Here is a 16,785-nt window from a genome sequence, read left to right as displayed (position 1 = left end):
GTGTCACATGCAAGTAGGAGGAGTAAGAAGGGTTCCTGGCAAATCCGGGTTATGGATTGCATTTAAAAAGGCCCCGTGGGAGTGCAATGGGCCCCTGTCTTGCTGCTTAGCAATAATGGTATGGGTTTAGGTTCTGCTGTGTGTACTGGTGGTTGACTGCCCCCCAGCCCAGAGTGTGCATGGAAAATTGTCTGGCAGCCTCCCTGACAGCAAGCAGTGATAGTGCCCATGAAGGGGACCTTGTTGGGCCCGCCCCTTTCACGGTTATCGCTTCTCGGCCTTTTGGCTAAGATCAAGTGTAGTATCTGTTCTTATCAGTTTAATATCTGATACGTCCCCTATCTGGGGACCATATATTAAATGGATTTTTGAGAACGGGGGCCGATTTCGAAGCTTGCTTCCGTCGCCCTATGCATTGACCCGATATGGCAGTATCTTCGGGTACAGTGCACCACCCCCTTACAGGGTTAAAAAGAAAGATTCCTACTTTCATTGCTACCTGCTTGCTGGCTAGCCAGCTAGCCAGCCCTGTGGGCCTTGCTGCTGCTGCAGCCAAAAAACAAAAGGTGGTGCTGCTGCTGCTTCTGCTGCTTCTGCTTCTGCTTGTGTCTGGCCCCTGTTGGAGCGTCCAGGCACAGGACTTCTGCTGCTGCTGACTAAATGGCCTCCTTAATTGGATCATTTGAGTAGCCAGCACACCTGTGCAGGTAGGGCATGACATGATAGGCAGCTGCCTTGATAGCGGGTGGGTGCTGAATGTTCCTAATTGACAAAATAAGATTAATGCTTATGAAGAAATATAAAATCTCATCCCTTCCCCAATATCGCGCCACACCCCTACCCCTTAATTCCCTGGTTGAACGTGATGGACATATGTCTTTTTTCGACCGTACTAACTATGTAACTATGTAACATAACATGGGGGGGGGGGGGGGGTCTCCTGGCTGTTCACACAGGTGTGTCATTGCTGTACATTGACCATGCATTGCTTCTGTGGTATTGCAAAGGCAAAGACAAATGCTTCCAGCCATCCATTGCACTAATGGATTGGTCATCAGCTGGCTGTCTATGTCCCGCATCAATATAGACCAAAGTACAGAGGGTTAGGCTATGCTATTGTGCACCTACCTGATGCATCAGAAGGTGCGAGGCCCTTGCTAAATTCTGTGCACAGACTTTGAGATCTATGCTTTAGACTGTATCTAAACCTGCTCCAACATGGACTGACATTCTGGCCTACTTTCAGCCGATGCGACTTGTCTGTCGCTGAACAGTCGCTTTTTATGTATTCAGCACCTATGTATAATGTTGTAAAAATGCTCTAGAAGCTAAAGTCGCAGAAATGTCACACATATTTGGCCTGCAACTTTCTGTGCGACAAATTCAGACAGGAAAAATCAGTATAAATCCTTAGAAAATTATCCCCCAGTGTCTCCATCTGCTGGCGGTATTGAATAAGCATTGCTGCACTGATGGGGTATGCATTAGACGAAAAAAAAGAAGAAAAAGAAGAATAATACGCCCAGAAAAGAGGCGAAAAGGAGAAAAACGTAAAAAAACGTGAAAAAAAGTAAGAGGAAGAGAAGGGAAAAAAAGGTGGAAATGGGTTTAAAAGTGATTTCGGCGGAGAAATATATATATATATATATATATATATATATATATATATATATATATGCGCACACACACACATAGATATAAACGTATTCTCCGTTGAGATATTGCAGCCGCTGCTGTGTCCAGGCCCAGGAGCCTTAGCACTGTGCTGTGATGTCACTCAATACCACTGACATCACTAGGTGTAAACAACATCTCTCCTTTGCTGTGTATGTGACTATGGAGCTGTTTGGTGATGTCGTCTATTACGGCCTTCATAGAAGCAACAGGAGATTGTTGCATCCATCTTGAACCCTCAGAACTACAGTGCTATGATGTCACTCACTTCCACAGGCCTTGCAGAGTGTAAACAACAACAACCCAGCTTTGTTGTGTATGTAACCATAGGGATTTGTGATGTCACCTAGAACCTTCACAGCAGCGACAGCTTTATGAGGAGCATCAGCACTGCTCTGCCTGAGCAGAACCATCACCGCCATAGGTTGTCAAATAACCCGGATTTAACCCACACAGGTAAGTCCAATGGGGTGCAGGCATGTCCTCTATGCTTACAGCTTCCCGTGGGTGTTGGTTTGATACCGTTTGGGGACAGCCAAGGAGGCATCTGCAGGCAACAAAGGTAGGTGTGTGCTTGTGTGTGTGTTTCCTATGCAGATCCTAAGCCCAGTGTCACATGCAAGTAGGAGGAGTAAGAAGGGTTCCTGGCAAATCCGGGTTATGGATTGCATTTAAAAAGGCCCCGTGGGAGTGCAATGGGCCCCTGTCTTGCTGCTTAGCAATAATGGTATGGGTTTAGGTTCTGCTGTGTGTACTGGTGGTTGACTGCCCCCCAGCCCAGAGTGTGCATGGAAAATTGTCTGGCAGCCTCCCTGACAGCAAGCAGTGATAGTGCCCATGAAGGGGACCTTGTTGGGCCCGCCCCTTTCACGGTTATCGCTTCTCGGCCTTTTGGCTAAGATCAAGTGTAGTATCTGTTCTTATCAGTTTAATATCTGATACGTCCCCTATCTGGGGACCATATATTAAATGGATTTTTGAGAACGGGGGCCGATTTCGAAGCTTGCTTCCGTCGCCCTATGCATTGACCCGATATGGCAGTATCTTCGGGTACAGTGCACCACCCCCTTACAGGGTTAAAAAGAAAGATTCCTACTTTCATTGCTACCTGCTTGCTGGCTAGCCAGCTAGCCAGCCCTGTGGGCCTTGCTGCTGCTGCAGCCAAAAAACAAAAGGTGGTGCTGCTGCTGCTTCTGCTGCTTCTGCTTGTGTCTGGCCCCTGTTGGAGCGTCCAGGCACAGGACTTCTGCTGCTGCTGACTAAATGGCCTCCTTAATTGGATCATTTGAGTAGCCAGCACACCTGTGCAGGTAGGGCATGACATGATAGGCAGCTGCCTTGATAGCGGGTGGGTGCTGAATGTTCCTAATTGACAAAATAAGATTAATGCTTATGAAGAAATATAAAATCTCATCCCTTCCCCAATATCGCGCCACACCCCTACCCCTTAATTCCCTGGTTGAACGTGATGGACATATGTCTTTTTTCGACCGTACTAACTATGTAACTATGTAACATAACATGGGGGGGGGGGGGGGGGGGGGGGTCTCCTGGCTGTTCACACAGGTGTGTCATTGCTGTACATTGACCATGCATTGCTTCTGTGGTATTGCAAAGGCAAAGACAAATGCTTCCAGCCATCCATTGCACTAATGGATTGGTCATCAGCTGGCTGTCTATGTCCCGCATCAATATAGACCAAAGTACAGAGGGTTAGGCTATGCTATTGTGCACCTACCTGATGCATCAGAAGGTGCGAGGCCCTTGCTAAATTCTGTGCACAGACTTTGAGATCTATGCTTTAGACTGTATCTAAACCTGCTCCAACATGGACTGACATTCTGGCCTACTTTCAGCCGATGCGACTTGTCTGTCGCTGAACAGTCGCTTTTTATGTATTCAGCACCTATGTATAATGTTGTAAAAATGCTCTAGAAGCTAAAGTCGCAGAAATGTCACACATATTTGGCCTGCAACTTTCTGTGCGACAAATTCAGACAGGAAAAATCAGTATAAATCCTTAGAAAATTATCCCCCAGTGTCTCCATCTGCTGGCGGTATTGAATAAGCATTGCTGCACTGATGGGTTATGCATTAGACGAAAAAAAAGAAGAAAAAGAAGAATAATACGCCCAGAAAAGAGGCGAAAAGGAGAAAAACTTAAAAAAACGTGAAAAAAAAGTAAGAGGAAGAGAAGGGAAAAAAAGGTGGAAATGGGTTTAAAAGTGATTTCGGCGGAGAAATATATATATATATATATATATATATATATATATATATATATATATATATGCGCACACACACACATAGATATAAACGTATTCTCCGTTGAGATATTGCAGCCGCTGCTGTGTCCAGGCCCAGGAGCCTTAGCACTGTGCTGTGATGTCACTCAATACCACTGACATCACTAGGTGTAAACAACATCTCTCCTTTGCTGTGTATGTGACTATGGAGCTGTTTGGTGATGTCGTCTATTACGGCCTTCATAGAAGCAACAGGAGATTGTTGCATCCATCTTGAACCCTCAGAACTACAGTGCTATGATGTCACTCACTTCCACAGGCCTTGCAGAGTGTAAACAACAACAACCCAGCTTTGTTGTGTATGTAACCATAGGGATTTGTGATGTCACCTAGAACCTTCACAGCAGCGACAGCTTTATGAGGAGCATCAGCACTGCTCTGCCTGAGCAGAACCATCACCGCCATAGGTTGTCAAATAACCCGGATTTAACCCACACAGGTAAGTCCAATGGGGTGCAGGCATGTCCTCTATGCTTACAGCTTCCCGTGGGTGTTGGTTTGATACCGTTTGGGGACAGCCAAGGAGGCATCTGCAGGCAACAAAGGTAGGTGTGTGCTTGTGTGTGTGTTTCCTATGCAGATCCTAAGCCCAGTGTCACATGCAAGTAGGAGGAGTAAGAAGGGTTCCTGGCAAATCCGGGTTATGGATTGCATTTAAAAAGGCCCCGTGGGAGTGCAATGGGCCCCTGTCTTGCTGCTTAGCAATAATGGTATGGGTTTAGGTTCTGCTGTGTGTACTGGTGGTTGACTGCCCCCCAGCCCAGAGTGTGCATGGAAAATTGTCTGGCAGCCTCCCTGACAGCAAGCAGTGATAGTGCCCATGAAGGGGACCTTGTTGGGCCCGCCCCTTTCACGGTTATCGCTTCTCGGCCTTTTGGCTAAGATCAAGTGTAGTATCTGTTCTTATCAGTTTAATATCTGATACGTCCCCTATCTGGGGACCATATATTAAATGGATTTTTGAGAACGGGGGCCGATTTCGAAGCTTGCTTCCGTCGCCCTATGCATTGACCCGATATGGCAGTATCTTCGGGTACAGTGCACCACCCCCTTACAGGGTTAAAAAGAAAGATTCCTACTTTCATTGCTACCTGCTTGCTGGCTAGCCAGCTAGCCAGCCCTGTGGGCCTTGCTGCTGCTGCAGCCAAAAAACAAAAGGTGGTGCTGCTGCTGCTTCTGCTGCTTCTGCTTCTGCTTGTGTCTGGCCCCTGTTGGAGCGTCCAGGCACAGGACTTCTGCTGCTGCTGACTAAATGGCCTCCTTAATTGGATCATTTGAGTAGCCAGCACACCTGTGCAGGTAGGGCATGACATGATAGGCAGCTGCCTTGATAGCGGGTGGGTGCTGAATGTTCCTAATTGACAAAATAAGATTAATGCTTATGAAGAAATATAAAATCTCATCCCTTCCCCAATATCGCGCCACACCCCTACCCCTTAATTCCCTGGTTGAACGTGATGGACATATGTCTTTTTTCGACCGTACTAACTATGTAACTATGTAACATAACATGGGGGGGGGGGGGGGGTCTCCTGGCTGTTCACACAGGTGTGTCATTGCTGTACATTGACCATGCATTGCTTCTGTGGTATTGCAAAGGCAAAGACAAATGCTTCCAGCCATCCATTGCACTAATGGATTGGTCATCAGCTGGCTGTCTATGTCCCGCATCAATATAGACCAAAGTACAGAGGGTTAGGCTATGCTATTGTGCACCTACCTGATGCATCAGAAGGTGCGAGGCCCTTGCTAAATTCTGTGCACAGACTTTGAGATCTATGCTTTAGACTGTATCTAAACCTGCTCCAACATGGACTGACATTCTGGCCTACTTTCAGCCGATGCGACTTGTCTGTCGCTGAACAGTCGCTTTTTATGTATTCAGCACCTATGTATAATGTTGTAAAAATGCTCTAGAAGCTAAAGTCGCAGAAATGTCACACATATTTGGCCTGCAACTTTCTGTGCGACAAATTCAGACAGGAAAAATCAGTATAAATCCTTAGAAAATTATCCCCCAGTGTCTCCATCTGCTGGCGGTATTGAATAAGCATTGCTGCACTGATGGGGTATGCATTAGACGAAAAAAAAGAAGAAAAAGAAGAATAATACGCCCAGAAAAGAGGCGAAAAGGAGAAAAACGTAAAAAAACGTGAAAAAAAAGTAAGAGGAAGAGAAGGGAAAAAAAGGTGGAAATGGGTTTAAAAGTGATTTCGGCGGAGAAATATATATATATATATATATATATATATATATATGCGCACACACACACATAGATATAAACGTATTCTCCGTTGAGATATTGCAGCCGCTGCTGTGTCCAGGCCCAGGAGCCTTAGCACTGTGCTGTGATGTCACTCAATACCACTGACATCACTAGGTGTAAACAACATCTCTCCTTTGCTGTGTATGTGACTATGGAGCTGTTTGGTGATGTCGTCTATTACGGCCTTCATAGAAGCAACAGGAGATTGTTGCATCCATCTTGAACCCTCAGAACTACAGTGCTATGATGTCACTCACTTCCACAGGCCTTGCAGAGTGTAAACAACAACAACCCAGCTTTGTTGTGTATGTAACCATAGGGATTTGTGATGTCACCTAGAACCTTCACAGCAGCGACAGCTTTATGAGGAGCATCAGCACTGCTCTGCCTGAGCAGAACCATCACCGCCATAGGTTGTCAAATAACCCGGATTTAACCCACACAGGTAAGTCCAATGGGGTGCAGGCATGTCCTCTATGCTTACAGCTTCCCGTGGGTGTTGGTTTGATACCGTTTGGGGACAGCCAAGGAGGCATCTGCAGGCAACAAAGGTAGGTGTGTGCTTGTGTGTGTGTTTCCTATGCAGATCCTAAGCCCAGTGTCACATGCAAGTAGGAGGAGTAAGAAGGGTTCCTGGCAAATCCGGGTTATGGATTGCATTTAAAAAGGCCCCGTGGGAGTGCAATGGGCCCCTGTCTTGCTGCTTAGCAATAATGGTATGGGTTTAGGTTCTGCTGTGTGTACTGGTGGTTGACTGCCCCCCAGCCCAGAGTGTGCATGGAAAATTGTCTGGCAGCCTCCCTGACAGCAAGCAGTGATAGTGCCCATGAAGGGGACCTTGTTGGGCCCGCCCCTTTCACGGTTATCGCTTCTCGGCCTTTTGGCTAGATCAAGTGTCTGGTCAGGGGGATCCTGGGAGTTTGTCCTACCTTTTTCAAGGGGGGCTGCTACGAGGAACCGAAAAGGCGATCGACAAGATGGGTGTTCGCATCCGTTACCTTACATCCGGTGAAACGCGGATTCGTTTTTCCTTTCGCTTTGATGTTGATGAAGACAAGCAAGAACTCGTCCAACTTTCTTATTTTGTGAAAGAAACTCTCTACAAGCTTCTTGGGGTGAAGAAAGAGAACATCGTCTGTCTCAGAGATCCTCGGAAGGGCAGCTTCATCCTAACTCTGGACTCTGCTTATGCATGCCAGAATCTTTTTGAGAAGCTGAAAAGCAATCAAGACCTTGCTGAGCTTGATGGGATCACGGTCACAGTGTTGTATACTGGAGGCGATATTCCTCTAGTTGTGTGTATGCACAATCCCTTTGTGACTGTGTCCCATATTGAGCTCTTTTTGGGGAAATACTGCAGTTCTGTTAAGTATTCCCATAAGGTGATGAATTCAGAAGACCTATGGACGGGGAAACATAAGTTTTTTGTGAAAATGAAGGAGGATGCTACTGGCATTGGAGGGTTGTGTCATCCACCCTCCAACTTTTCTATCGGTCGGGATAAGGGCTATTTGTTTTATCCCGAGATGCCTACTTTTTGTAGGAAATGTAAGAAATTCGGACATACTATGGAAGTTTGCACGGACACTAGAGTTCGCTGTGGTCGGTGCAATCAAGAAGGCCATGTTTCTAAGGACTGTGCTAAAATCGTCTGCAACATTTGTGGTGAAGAAGGCCATGCCTTTAAAGATTGCAGTCTCCGTTCCAGTGTAGCTAGATCGTGGGCTGACCGTGTAGCGGGGAGAGTGGGTGTAGTGCAAGCTGAAGTACCACCTGCGAAAGCACCCCAGCGGTCTGAGGCGCCTTCAGAAAAGCCGGCTGTAACTTCTGATGTCGTGGCGGAGCTTATGGACCTTTCTGCTGCTGTGCCTGAGACAGAGGGGAGACCTTCTGTGGAGGGTTCTGGCGGTGAAGGGTCACTAGTGAGCAGTGAAGCCATGGAGGTTGGCGTGAAGGAGATCAAGCGGAAGAAGGAACTCGGAGATGAGCCACAACTTGGCATTAAACGGCCTGTCAAAAAAAGCTCAGACGAATGTGAGGACAGTCAACATGCATGGAGGCCTTCTATAAGATCAGCGTCCGATCCAAAAAATATCAAAGAGTTCGAAAGCCCGGAGTCACCTGTGGGTTTCATATCGGACTCAAACTCCAGTAGCGAATAGCTTCCTTAAAGTGCTCCTCTCTTAATGTGAGAGGTCTAAAGAGCCCTACGAGAAGGGCTGCTTTGTTTAGTTTTTTAGAGACCTTGGACTGTTCTCTGTTCTTTTTACAAGAATGTGGAATTGAACATAGTCCAAATTATGAGGACCTTTGTCGTGGCTGGACTTTGGGACCATCGGTCTGGTCGGGTGACAATATGAACAGATCTTCAGGTGTTGGGATCTTGTTTAGAGGTTCAGATGTACAAGTTTTGTCCTTCTTAGAAATTATACCTGGTAGAGCGCTATTAGTTAATATTAAGTACAATGGCTCGGAGATTAAGCTTTTTAACATCTATGCTTCTCCTGAAAAAAATGAGAGAGCCGACTTGATTAATGATATTCAGGCTTTTATCCCAGGTTCAACACCTATTTTAATGGCTGGAGATTTTAATTGTTGTATGAGTGGTGATCATCGTGAGAGTGGAAGTGTGCATGTCAGAGTGGATAAAACAGAGAAACAGATTAAGAGTATGACTGAGGATTTTAACTTTACCGATGTCTGGAGGAGAAAATACCCAGACGACCCTGGTTACACATGGGAAAATAATGTCTGCAAATCCAGGATTGATTTTATTTTTTTATCGGAAAGTTTTAATCTAGTTGATGTTTCTCTTTTATCAAATATTTTCTCTGATCATAAGTTATTATATGCACATGTCACTTTACCTGGCCTAGAGAAAGGCAGAGGCGTTTGGAAGCTCAACACTACTTTATTAGAGGACATGAAAACAAAAAATGATTTTATTGCTGCTTATAACAAATGGAGATTGCGTCAATCCCAATATAAAAATATTTTGGTTTGGTGGGAGGATGTTAAAAAGTGGACTAAACAGTTTTTTATCCGTGTGGGCATCCAAAAGGCTAAGGAGAAAAAGTTATGGTTTAAAATGTTAAACACTAAAATCCAAACATATTATAAACTAAAGCAAGCCGGGCTTGAGATGGATGATGTTATTGCTCAGACAAAGAATGAAATAAAAAATGCCATTAGTCAAAAAGGAAAAGAAATGATTTTTAACAGCAAGGTGCAATGTCTGGAGAATGATGAAAAGTGTTCGAGATTCTTTTTTAAGAAGGTGGTGGGAAAGAAAGAAATGATATCTGTAATAGAAGGGAAGATAACTAATGAAGAGATGTTGCGAGAAGCACAAGTATTTTATCAGGAGCTTTTTAATAAAAAAGATATTGATATTTCCTTTACTAGTGATGTTTTAGATACCTTCGATTCAAAACTTGACAAAACTGACCAAGAGAGCCTTTGTGATGAAATCTTTTTACCTGAACTTTTAAGCACTTTTAAGAGTTTTTTAAATGGTAAAACACCTGGTTCGGATGGGTTGCCAGTTGAATTTTATCTGTGTTTTTGGTCCATTTTAAAAGATGATCTTTTAGGTATTTTTAACTGTGCTTTTAAATCTGAGATTTTACCTGCGTCCTGGAGAGATGGTGTTGTTACTCTGATTTTTAAAAAAGGAGACATCTCTAAATTAGAAAATTGGAGGCCTATTACCCTGCTAAATACAGACTATAAGGTTTTAGCAAAAATTTTAGCAAATAGGCTCAAGCAGGTAATTGCTAAGGTTATACACAGTGACCAAGTATGCGGAGTACCTGGAAGGAAAATAAGTGATCATCTAAACCTTGTAAAAGATGTTTTATGGTATCAGAAACAATGTGATCAGAAATTGGCAATTTTATCCTTGGATTTTCAAAAGGCTTATGACCGTGTTTCTCATGATTTTTTATGGTTGGTTTTAAAGAAAATGAATTTTCCTGATTTTATTGTTGGAAAAATTGCACTTTTATATAAAAACTGTTTTAGTCGTATTTTAATTAACGGTTTTTTATCCCAAGAGGTATGTTTACAGTCTGGGGTGAAACAGGGGTGCCCCCTATCACCCATTCTTTTCATATGTGCAATAGAACCTCTGTTGAATGTTTTGAGAAAAGATAAGTTCATTAGAGGAGTGCCAATCCCTGGAAGTGGAGGACAGAGCGTAAAGACGATAGCATACATGGATGATGTTAATATTCTATGTTCAGATGAACCATCCCTGAAACGTGCTATCAGACAGACAGAATTTTTTTGTGAGGGCTCTGGCTTCAAATTAAATAAAAATAAATGTGATTGCTTTGCAATAGGGAATTGGGGCAATACGGAGGTGAATGTGCAATATGATAAAATCAAAATCTTGGGTGTCATTTTTGACAATGAAAATAATGGAGAGGAAAGCTGGTCCATCGTCAAAGAGAAAGTGCAAAAGAAAATAAGTTTTTGGAAAATGAGGAAATTAACAATAGAAGGAAAAGTACTGATAATGAAAGCTTTGTTGCTACCTATCATGCTATATTTAAGCTTGGTTTTCCCACCGAGTGAACGCACCTTGAAGTTTTTAAACAAGATTTGCTTTCATTTTTTATGGGGGTCTAAAATGGATAAACTCAGGAGAGATGTAATGATGAAGACAAAGAAATTGGGGGGTAAGGATGTGCCTGATTTAAAAAGGTTTTTATATATTCACTTTTTTTCTATGTGTTTTAATGGCTTGCAAAGAAACTGTTATTGGTCTTATTTTTTAAAATATGCTGCAGGTCACATTTTTAGAAAAAGAAAGTGGATAACCTTACCTTTAACGTCCCCAATCTTATTTATTCCCCCAGCGCACTATGTGGTTTTAGAAAAGATTATTCGTATTTATGGCATTGCTAATTTTAGTCAAGAAATTTGTAGTAATGCACGAAAATTAGTTCCTGAAATCAGGAAGATAGAACAGATTTGCTTAATATCTAATTATTCCACTGAGAAATCTCTAAGAGTTTGGAGGATGGTGAATATGGGATTCTTATCTAATGACTTAAAAGATCTGGCCTGGCAGATAGCACATCAATGTTTGCCTACCAGAGAATTCCAACACAGAAGAGGATTGTGTCGTAGTGCAAAGTGCCCGAGAATGGGGTGTCCTAGTGAGGAAACAGTTTTACACCTTTTTTGGAACTGTTTTTACGCCCAAGAGATATGGCATTTGATAGGACCCTTACTAAAATTCATTTCTGATCTTAATTTTTTAAATCATGAAGTTATTTTATATGGATTTTATAATGTTTTATCTGTGGAGAAGTCTCGGGTTTTGTGGATTAGTATAAATTGTATTAAAATTGCACTATGGAAGACGAGGAATATTCTTCTTTTTAAAAGAGACACTATTACCTCTAAAGATTGTGTTCGCCTAGCTCTTAGTGAGATGTATGTTTTCTATTTATTGGATAAAAAAAGATTAGGTCACAAAGTGGCTAAAAGTTTTTGGAATCTACATCTGTGGAATATGCTTTTAGCAGACTAAGTGTAACCTGGACTGCGTAAGGTCTTTTAGTCTAAGAATATTATATCTAAAAGTAAAAAATCTGTTCTTATCAGTTTAATATCTGATACGTCCCCTATCTGGGGACCATATATTAAATGGATTTTTGAGAACGGGGGCCGATTTCGAAGCTTGCTTCCGTCGCCCTATGCATTGACCCGATATGGCAGTATCTTCGGGTACAGTGCACCACCCCCTTACAGGGTTAAAAAGAAAGATTCCTACTTTCATTGCTACCTGCTTGCTGGCTAGCCAGCTAGCCAGCCCTGTGGGCCTTGCTGCTGCTGCAGCCAAAAAACAAAAGGTGGTGCTGCTGCTGCTTCTGCTGCTTCTGCTTCTGCTTGTGTCTGGCCCCTGTTGGAGCGTCCAGGCACAGGACTTCTGCTGCTGCTGACTAAATGGCCTCCTTAATTGGATCATTTGAGTAGCCAGCACACCTGTGCAGGTAGGGCATGACATGATAGGCAGCTGCCTTGATAGCGGGTGGGTGCTGAATGTTCCTAATTGACAAAATAAGATTAATGCTTATGAAGAAATATAAAATCTCATCCCTTCCCCAATATCGCGCCACACCCCTACCCCTTAATTCCCTGGTTGAACGTGATGGACATATGTCTTTTTTCGACCGTACTAACTATGTAACTATGTAACATAACATGGGGGGGGTCTCCTGGCTGTTCACACAGGTGTGTCATTGCTGTACATTGACCATGCATTGCTTCTGTGGTATTGCAAAGGCAAAGACAAATGCTTCCAGCCATCCATTGCACTAATGGATTGGTCATCAGCTGGCTGTCTATGTCCCGCATCAATATAGACCAAAGTACAGAGGGTTAGGCTATGCTATTGTGCACCTACCTGATGCATCAGAAGGTGCGAGGCCCTTGCTAAATTCTGTGCACAGACTTTGAGATCTATGCTTTAGACTGTATCTAAACCTGCTCCAACATGGACTGACATTCTGGCCTACTTTCAGCCGATGCGACTTGTCTGTCGCTGAACAGTCGCTTTTTATGTATTCAGCACCTATGTATAATGTTGTAAAAATGCTCTAGAAGCTAAAGTCGCAGAAATGTCACACATATTTGGCCTGCAACTTTCTGTGCGACAAATTCAGACAGGAAAAATCAGTATAAATCCTTAGAAAATTATCCCCCAGTGTCTCCATCTGCTGGCGGTATTGAATAAGCATTGCTGCACTGATGGGGTATGCATTAGACGAAAAAAAAGAAGAAAAAGAAGAATAATACGCCCAGAAAAGAGGCGAAAAGGAGAAAAACGTAAAAAAACGTGAAAAAAAAGTAAGAGGAAGAGAAGGGAAAAAAAGGTGGAAATGGGTTTAAAAGTGATTTCGGCGGAGAAATATATATATATATATATATATATATATATATATATATATACATATATATATATATGCGCACACACACACACATAGATATAAACGTATTCTCCGTTGAGATATTGCAGCCGCTGCTGTGTCCAGGCCCAGGAGCCTTAGCACTGTGCTGTGATGTCACTCAATACCACTGACATCACTAGGTGTAAACAACATCTCTCCTTTGCTGTGTATGTGACTATGGAGCTGTTTGGTGATGTCGTCTATTACGGCCTTCATAGAAGCAACAGGAGATTGTTGCATCCATCTTGAACCCTCAGAACTACAGTGCTATGATGTCACTCACTTCCACAGGCCTTGCAGAGTGTAAACAACAACAACCCAGCTTTGTTGTGTATGTAACCATAGGGATTTGTGATGTCACCTAGAACCTTCACAGCAGCGACAGCTTTATGAGGAGCATCAGCACTGCTCTGCCTGAGCAGAACCATCACCGCCATAGGTTGTCAAATAACCCGGATTTAACCCACACAGGTAAGTCCAATGGGGTGCAGGCATGTCCTCTATGCTTACAGCTTCCCGTGGGTGTTGGTTTGATACCGTTTGGGGACAGCCAAGGAGGCATCTGCAGGCAACAAAGGTAGGTGTGTGCTTGTGTGTGTGTTTCCTATGCAGATCCTAAGCCCAGTGTCACATGCAAGTAGGAGGAGTAAGAAGGGTTCCTGGCAAATCCGGGTTATGGATTGCATTTAAAAAGGCCCCGTGGGAGTGCAATGGGCCCCTGTCTTGCTGCTTAGCAATAATGGTATGGGTTTAGGTTCTGCTGTGTGTACTGGTGGTTGACTGCCCCCCAGCCCAGAGTGTGCATGGAAAATTGTCTGGCAGCCTCCCTGACAGCAAGCAGTGATAGTGCCCATGAAGGGGACCTTGTTGGGCCCGCCCCTTTCACGGTTATCGCTTCTCGGCCTTTTGGCTAAGATCAAGTGTAGTATCTGTTCTTATCAGTTTAATATCTGATACGTCCCCTATCTGGGGACCATATATTAAATGGATTTTTGAGAACGGGGGCCGATTTCGAAGCTTGCTTCCGTCGCCCTATGCATTGACCCGATATGGCAGTATCTTCGGGTACAGTGCACCACCCCCTTACAGGGTTAAAAAGAAAGATTCCTACTTTCATTGCTACCTGCTTGCTGGCTAGCCAGCTAGCCAGCCCTGTGGGCCTTGCTGCTGCTGCAGCCAAAAAACAAAAGGTGATGCTGCTGCTGCTTCTGCTGCTTCTGCTTCTGCTTGTGTCTGGCCCCTGTTGGAGCGTCCAGGCACAGGACTTCTGCTGCTGCTGACTAAATGGCCTCCTTAATTGGATCATTTGAGTAGCCAGCACACCTGTGCAGGTAGGGCATGACATGATAGGCAGCTGCCTTGATAGCGGGTGGGTGCTGAATGTTCCTAATTGACAAAATAAGATTAATGCTTATGAAGAAATATAAAATCTCATCCCTTCCCCAATATCGCGCCACACCCCTACCCCTTAATTCCCTGGTTGAACGTGATGGACATATGTCTTTTTTCGACCGTACTAACTATGTAACTATGTAACATAACATGGGGGGGGGGGGGGGGTCTCCTGGCTGTTCACACAGGTGTGTCATTGCTGTACATTGACCATGCATTGCTTCTGTGGTATTGCAAAGGCAAAGACAAATGCTTCCAGCCATCCATTGCACTAATGGATTGGTCATCAGCTGGCTGTCTATGTCCCGCATCAATATAGACCAAAGTACAGAGGGTTAGGCTATGCTATTGTGCACCTACCTGATGCATCAGAAGGTGCGAGGCCCTTGCTAAATTCTGTGCACAGACTTTGAGATCTATGCTTTAGACTGTATCTAAACCTGCTCCAACATGGACTGACATTCTGGCCTACTTTCAGCCGATGCGACTTGTCTGTCGCTGAACAGTCGCTTTTTATGTATTCAGCACCTATGTATAATGTTGTAAAAATGCTCTAGAAGCTAAAGTCGCAGAAATGTCACACATATTTGGCCTGCAACTTTCTGTGCGACAAATTCAGACAGGAAAAATCAGTATAAATCCTTAGAAAATTATCCCCCAGTGTCTCCATCTGCTGGCGGTATTGAATAAGCATTGCTGCACTGATGGGGTATGCATTAGACGAAAAAAAAGAAGAAAAAGAAGAATAATACGCCCAGAAAAGAGGCGAAAAGGAGAAAAACGTAAAAAAACGTGAAAAAAAAGTAAGAGGAAGAGAAGGGAAAAAAAGGTGGAAATGGGTTTAAAAGTGATTTCGGCGGAGAAATATATATATATATATATATATATATATATATATATATATATATGCGCACACACACACACATAGATATAAACGTATTCTCCGTTGAGATATTGCAGCCGCTGCTGTGTCCAGGCCCAGGAGCCTTAGCACTGTGCTGTGATGTCACTCAATACCACTGACATCACTAGGTGTAAACAACATCTCTCCTTTGCTGTGTATGTGACTATGGAGCTGTTTGGTGATGTCGTCTATTACGGCCTTCATAGAAGCAACAGGAGATTGTTGCATCCATCTTGAACCCTCAGAACTACAGTGCTATGATGTCACTCACTTCCACAGGCCTTGCAGAGTGTAAACAACAACAACCCAGCTTTGTTGTGTATGTAACCATAGGGATTTGTGATGTCACCTAGAACCTTCACAGCAGCGACAGCTTTATGAGGAGCATCAGCACTGCTCTGCCTGAGCAGAACCATCACCGCCATAGGTTGTCAAATAACCCGGATTTAACCCACACAGGTAAGTCCAATGGGGTGCAGGCATGTCCTCTATGCTTACAGCTTCCCGTGGGTGTTGGTTTGATACCGTTTGGGGACAGCCAAGGAGGCATCTGCAGGCAACAAAGGTAGGTGTGTGCTTGTGTGTGTGTTTCCTATGCAGATCCTAAGCCCAGTGTCACATGCAAGTAGGAGGAGTAAGAAGGGTTCCTGGCAAATCCGGGTTATGGATTGCATTTAAAAAGGCCCCGTGGGAGTGCAATGGGCCCCTGTCTTGCTGCTTAGCAATAATGGTATGGGTTTAGGTTCTGCTGTGTGTACTGGTGGTTGACTGCCCCCCAGCCCAGAGTGTGCATGGAAAATTGTCTGGCAGCCTCCCTGACAGCAAGCAGTGATAGTGCCCATGAAGGGGACCTTGTTGGGCCCGCCCCTTTCACGGTTATCGCTTCTCGGCCTTTTGGCTAAGATCAAGTGTAGTATCTGTTCTTATCAGTTTTCATGCTGGTGGGGATGGGTGCTGCATGGAGGATGCAGGTGTACCAGGGCTTTCCGGGGCTGGTTCTGAGGAATCAGCTCGACGGCTGCCCCGATGTGACCTGTTCCCTCCGGGTCTCGCCATGAGGCTGAGAGGGTCTAGAGCCGAGGTACTTTTGTGCCTCGGGGAGTGGTGACCCCGAGGTGCCGAAACTCACTGGGAGAATAGGCTCACTGAGTTGAAGCACGGGCACCATAATCTCTTCACCTTGTGGCACTCACCTCTTGATTCCCGGCCTTCTGGCTAGGATCAGAGAAATTTTTATAGATCCGGCCGGATGTCCGGGCAGTATATCTGCACACATTCACT

General features: G+C 44.3%; 4 non-coding genes and 2 pseudogenes across 4 annotated transcripts; all 6 read left to right on the top strand.

Moving 5' to 3' along the window:
- The first annotated feature begins 266 nt into the window (after window positions 1-266).
- Window positions 267-457, top strand: LOC130335212 (U2 spliceosomal RNA). The gene has a single exon (XR_008876879.1). It is a non-coding gene; the product is annotated as a U2 spliceosomal RNA (small nuclear RNA).
- Window positions 458-2,549: 2,092 nt separating this feature from the next.
- LOC130335211 (U2 spliceosomal RNA) lies at window positions 2,550-2,740 on the top strand. The gene has a single exon (XR_008876878.1). It is a non-coding gene; the product is annotated as a U2 spliceosomal RNA (small nuclear RNA).
- A 2,098-nt stretch (window positions 2,741-4,838) lies between these two features.
- LOC130335210 (U2 spliceosomal RNA) lies at window positions 4,839-5,029 on the top strand. Its single transcript, XR_008876877.1, has one exon. It is a non-coding gene; the product is annotated as a U2 spliceosomal RNA (small nuclear RNA).
- Window positions 5,030-11,825: 6,796 nt separating this feature from the next.
- LOC130335153 (U2 spliceosomal RNA) lies at window positions 11,826-12,001 on the top strand (annotated as a pseudogene).
- A 2,097-nt stretch (window positions 12,002-14,098) lies between these two features.
- Window positions 14,099-14,289, top strand: LOC130335209 (U2 spliceosomal RNA). Its single transcript, XR_008876876.1, has one exon. It is a non-coding gene; the product is annotated as a U2 spliceosomal RNA (small nuclear RNA).
- Window positions 14,290-16,382: 2,093 nt separating this feature from the next.
- Window positions 16,383-16,542, top strand: LOC130335174 (U2 spliceosomal RNA; annotated as a pseudogene).
- Window positions 16,543-16,785: the final 243 nt, after the last annotated feature.

This window comes from Hyla sarda, unplaced genomic scaffold (genome assembly GCF_029499605.1).
Source record: "Hyla sarda isolate aHylSar1 unplaced genomic scaffold, aHylSar1.hap1 scaffold_448, whole genome shotgun sequence".
Classification (NCBI taxonomy): domain Eukaryota; kingdom Metazoa; phylum Chordata; class Amphibia; order Anura; family Hylidae; genus Hyla; species Hyla sarda.
The sequence above is the reverse complement of the archived record's forward strand: the minus strand, read 5'-3'. Positions and strand labels throughout refer to the sequence as shown.